The 6,004-nt window shown below is 43.5% G+C and overlaps 1 protein-coding gene across 1 annotated transcript in view; it reads left to right on the forward strand.

Moving 5' to 3' along the window:
• LOC105012803 (NLR family CARD domain-containing protein 3-like) overlaps positions 1-6,004 on the forward strand; it is a 101,545-nt gene that overhangs the window by 67,334 nt on the left and 28,207 nt on the right. The gene's annotated exons all lie outside the window — the stretch shown is intronic.

The raw sequence follows: 6,004 nt of genomic DNA on the forward strand, positions 1-6,004 counted from the left end.
TCAATGCAATAATTTCCACAACAACTGCTATGCTCACCAGCTGAACCTGAACTTGCAGCAACTTTGTTCAGCAAGGATGAGCATCCTGAAGGTGTTTCTTTGCAGATTTAACTGCTTTTGCCATCTTTTCCTCTGGTGCTCCAAAATGTGTTGCGGCACTTGCTGAGGCAACACAGAGACGCATTCCAAGGCCACCTGCTGTACGATGGAACTTTAGAAGTAGAACTGTCAATCCAGTTTAGGAAAACCGTGCTGCGCTGCTCCTGTGTATGGAGGACATACGCACACAACCAGGATGGGATGAGGCCACCATAAGTGAGGCATACAGCCTGTCAAAAATAACTCTGGGACCGAGCCTTTCTGCAGCTGCTGGAATTTTTCTTCCTTATGCCAGAAGTTGATGTTTTATACAACACTCTGCAAAAACAGAGCATCGGTACATCTGGGATTAGCAATGCGCTCACCCATTTCAAGGAGAATGTCCAGAATATGCGGAAGCAAACTGATGAATGGGCCGCCACCGTTCACGATGGAACAGACGAGCCAGGCCGATGATTAACCAAAACAGCGCCCGTGATGAAGGAGGCATGCGACACAGTCATCTCCCCGGTGGAGCAGAGGTTTTCACAAAGTGAGTAGTGGCGCAAGTGAGCGGCTTCTCCCTAAATCTCGCCCTGTAGCCTGCAGGTTTTCTAGCAGTTACTCTTGTGCACGCTCTATTCCCTTTCCCTTTCAGTGTAGTGGTAAGAGCTATGCTAACAATTTACAGGGTAGTGTGTTTTCTCAGGGAGTTATAGGTATAACTACTCTATACTCTCTACCCGCCACCTCCCATAGACTTAAGTGCCGGCTAGCGGGTTCAGATACGTCTCTCACTCTGCTGCCGGGCGGTCTCAAATGTAGTCCCTCTAAGAGTACAGCCTGGCGTTGCCAGTCTGCATATTCAAATGCCGGGTTCCACTCTTTCCCGCCCTTCACGGGCTACAGAGCATTCTGGAATTTCAGTGGAGGTTATAGACATAACCGTGGAGGCTCTTCAATCCGCTTGTTATGACAGGCTCAAACACCAGGTAACATTGTCGGCTCTTGCCCCCGTCTCGCTGCCTGTTTTCACTGAGTCCCTGATTTCTGTCATTTTTTTTATTTGCCTTTCAGGGCAAGGTCTGCGAGTATATGAGGATTCCATTCGGCTATGCTCCGGGTCCGTTCACCTTCTCCAAATGCTTGAAGACAGCGCTAGAGCCCCTATGCAGGGAGGGCATCAGGATCTTAACCTATCTGGACGATCTCCTGATTTTAGAGTACACACTTTCAGAGTGGTGCCCTTCTCACGTGTGATTAGGGCTCGCTGTGAATTGGAAAAAGAGTGTTCCGAAACCAGCCCAGCAGGTTTCTTACCTGGGTCTGGTCATGGACACGCACATTTCGGACGCTCAGGCACTCAATCTACTCTCTGCCCTGAACCTGTGCCACCCACCCAGCAGGCATTCGGTTTGGGCCGTCATGTCCCTTTTGGGCATGATGGCAGCAGCGCACGCAGTGGTCCCTCTGGGTCTACTGCACATACGCAGCCTGCAGGCCTGGTTCACCTCACCCCAACCCTAACGGGCGCCATCGGAACCAGACCTTATATCTGCCAGCACACTTACAGGGGGACCTGGAAAATGGGAGAGACCCTGTGGTGCTCTCTCAGGGCGCACCCCTGGGCAGGGTGTCAGAGTGCAGTTTTTTATGGACGCCTCTCTCCACGCATGCGGTGGAGTGTGTCAGGGTCAGGCTGTCGGAGGCGTGTGGCCTCCTGGCCCTCGCCCCATCAACCTGCTGGAACTGGACACAGTCTAACTGATGCTGACGCACTTCTCAGACAGGTCAGGGGCCACGATTTCCTGATTCGCTCAGACAATCCGGCCACGGTCGCTTACATCAATTGCCAAGGGGGGATCAGATATCCTGCTCTCCACCGGTCGGCGATTCGTCTTTGGGCGCATGTCCACCTTCACTCTTTAGCGGCCGCCCACATTTCGGGCCGTCCGATTGTGTGCACGGACCTGATGTCTTTGTGTTTATCAGTTATTCAGATTCCCGGGTGGGTCATCCACTTTCTAAGCATCACTTTGGCCTACGAAATGTTCTGGAGGGTATCCATGCACACTCCATGTGTGGTGTAACAGCCTCCTCTGCCCTTTTTCATGGGATCAGGGTAGATGACATTTGCACCTGGCGTCGTGGTCATCGCCTTTGGCGTTTGTCCATTTCTATATACTGGATGTCTCCCCCACGTATTTTGTTCATTTGGTTCTTGGCGCGGCTGCCCGAGACCAAACTATCCTATTGAATCTTGTGCTTTCCTTGATTCTATTACTGCTTTAGACACTACAGAATTCAGTTTCTTAACTGAACTTGGCGAGTCATGCTGGTTCGTCCAGCAGGGAGTACTTCTTTGGCTCGCTCGCTCTGCCGTATGGCCTTGTATGGACAAGGTGTGAGGGGCTCATTAATAACGGGCCCAGCACCACATACCATCTATTGTCCTTTGCTCAGAGTTAGTCAGCTCATATGCATTGTGTTAAGGCCCTCATGCACATATTCTAACACCTGGGATTACATTTTAAGCCAACTTTTCTTTCAGTACAACATAATTACTATAATTTCATAATATTTGTGAACACATTGATGGCCAATACAAAGCTAACCGAAATGTATTTGCCGTTGTTTACAAATAAAAGTGAATTGATTGAATGAGCCACTGAATTTAAATAATTTGGGAAGGGGAAACACAGCTAGTAGTAGCCCAGGTGTAAAGTAGGCAGCAGGGCTAGAGAGTATGGGACGTTACAGCTTTTATTTAAAGTCTTTCTGAAAAAATTAAGCCAAAATCGCTTATAATGGCAACCCTGCCAAAAAAGGGAGAAGTATAGGACCACTTAACGTTTAAGATTTCAATAAAAACTATTGGCTGAAAAAGTTGCAAGGCAGAACTCTCATGACATGGCAGCACGACATCAATGCTTGAGTATTTTAAGAGAAAACACGTTGTAGCTTTGATGACAGAAGATGAAGAGGGCTCTGCACGGAATGTTTATATAATGCAAATTCCTGATTTATTTTAGTTTGTATTCATGGAGTTAAGTTTTTAATTGAGAAATAGTTACTCCTGAATGCATTGCTGAGTTAACGTTAACGTCAAGTCAACATGAGCACGTTGAGTTTGTGTGTAGTTGAGCAGCTCCGGCTAGCTAAGCAATCGCCACGTTACTGAAGAATTAACCCATTACTGTCATATTCGGTGAGTTCTACATTAATCCACAATAGAAACGTTGAGGAATTTAAATGCATTACAATTTGCATTAACATTTTCAGTCACAGTCAGACATTTCTCAACTAGCTTCATGAGTACCTTGGAAAGCATTTCTAACATTTTCTAACAGTCTTGAAAATAACATTCAGTTGTCGCAGGTGTTTATTTTTGCTTTATAGTCTCTATGGTTGTTTTAATGAAGGTACTGTAAAAGAATAAGAAAAACGCTGAAAACTAAAATGTATCTTAAATAAAACACTTGCATTTCATTCAGGAATTTGTATTTTTTCTATCTGAAAAAAGTGATTGACAGATTAATCGATTATCAAAATAGTTGCGGCCCTATTCTCCCACCCTACTAGGTTGTCAAATGTGCAGTGTTCATTGTGTACAACACTACAGTCCAAGAAGAACATCTCACTTAAAGTCTGACCTCCCCCCATTGCATTTGCACTGCACAAACAGGACAAACAACAAAAACAATTAATACCTACTGTAGATGTAGTGATTGTATGAGTTAGTGAACTGTTGTAAGATGTTGTAACCAATGTAGATGTATTGATTAAATAAGTTAGTGAACTGTTATAAGCTGTTGTAACCAATGAAACAAAATATTAAATGTCTGTAATATGAGCTGAAACTGAAGGAGCAAGTAGGAGAATAGGACACCCTGTTTAAGCAGTTGCCGGGGAGAGAAAGATTTAGTATGTCTGTTTTGTGAGAAACAGGACACAGGTTAGAGACACACACACACATAGTCTGACAGGCCAGACAGATACCAGGAGGAGACAAGAAGATGTTTGCGTTTATCCTTATAAGGAATAGAACTGGAACTGGACCAATAGCACACTTGTTCTGTGAATTTAACGACTCTATCTTTTGGGCGTAGTAGAAGTATAAAAATGATGTTTTGACTGTTGATCCTTAGACATTGTGCGGCGACACGTGTCTCCAGAAGCTTCTGTAATAAATGGACATATGATACGGTAATTGACCTGACTCCTGGTGTTTTATTCTCCTTTCCAACAAACCAACTCGGGGAAGTGTTAGACTTTAACACTACATACAGTAATAATTTGATGATGTACATTATTAAGAAACAGAAGGTTTATAATTAAGAGACCTCTGCAAATTGAACGCTTCTATTCCTCCCTCAAAACTCTCTTTTTCAACTTTTTAGGAAGGAAAGAAAAAGGTGCAGTGGTCTCTGAATTTTTTCCAGAGCTGTATGTATTTATGTATATAAGAATATACCACATTTAGACTTGCATATTAATTGAGTGTAACACATTGATTACACCAAAAACTCTTTTGCATATACAGTATCTCACAAATGTGAGTGCACTCCTCACATTTTTGTAAATATTTGAGTTTATCTTTTCATGTGACAACACTGAGGAAATGACACTTTGCTACAATGTAAAGTAGTGAGTGTACAGCTTGTATAACAGTGTAAATTTGCTGTCCCCTCAAAATAAATCAACACACAGCCATTGATGTCTAAACCGCTGGCAACAAAAGTGAGTACACCCCTAAGTGAAAATGTCCAAATTGGGCCCAAATGGTAATCCACATCACATCATCATCTTTTATTCCGCTTTTAAAACTGCCAAATAAAACTATTTTATTTATTTCTACCTCCCTGGTGATCGTCTAAATCTCCACGTCAGAGAAGTTTCTCTTTTTTGCCGTCTTCCGTGTGTCCATGGCGTAAAATGAGGGCGTGGGGGAAGTGGAGACTTGAATATATAGGGGCGTGTTATTCCAATGACGATCATTTTCAGCCGCGGCATTTATCAAGGGCAGGTATTGCGTACACCTGGATTTTAAAGGTACGCACAGCTTCATAAATCAGGCGGTGAGAGGAGTGTAAGCAAAATCTTACGCCAACATATACGCCCGTTTCTACGCAAGAATGATAAATGAGGGCCAATGGCCAATGGCCCTCATTTATCAAAAGTGCGTACACCAAATTTCGAGCGTACACCCAAAACCACGGTGACTTTGAGATTTATCAATATGGACGTTGGCGTACGGCACTCTCAAATCCTACGCCAGCTCAGGAGGTGGTGTACGCACGTTTTGAGTTAGTGCGGAAATGCGCAGAAAAAAAAATCCTAACGCACTGACAAACTTAAATATATGATATATTATGACCCACTGTAAAAAAACAACAACATAATAATTACAAACTTCAATGTTTATTTTTGTGCAACATGAACTTCAATGTTTAATTTGTGTGACTTTACCAAGATTATATGATTTATATGTATTCCTTCAGATGCGAGCCTGTGCGCTTTACATGACGTTTCAGGGTTAGGCCCGGCAGTTGCGCAGTTACGCCCGTTTCTACGCAATAATGATAAATGAGGGCCACTGTGATTAATATGTTCGATAAATCCAAGACATGCACCTCAGAGAACACTCAGTAGACACTCCAATTGTCTCTGGAGCCCAATGCTACAAGGCAAAAGCACTATTCTGGTGAATCAAAACACAATGAAGTTTATAAACAATTCTTGATCTGAATTGTGGTATTTATGTTTTATTAAATTGTTAATGTGCAAGATAGTGCCACTTTCATGGGTTGAATCAGAACCTGTATGGGATGATTGTGGTGTGGTTACAGCAGGTGTTTGCTGACATCTAGTGGAAGGTAAAAATTCAACACTTATCAATGTGTGTTGTGGGAAGACAGCTGAAGTG

Source organism: Esox lucius, chromosome 11 (genome assembly GCF_011004845.1).
Source record: "Esox lucius isolate fEsoLuc1 chromosome 11, fEsoLuc1.pri, whole genome shotgun sequence".
Lineage (NCBI taxonomy): Eukaryota > Metazoa > Chordata > Actinopteri > Esociformes > Esocidae > Esox > Esox lucius.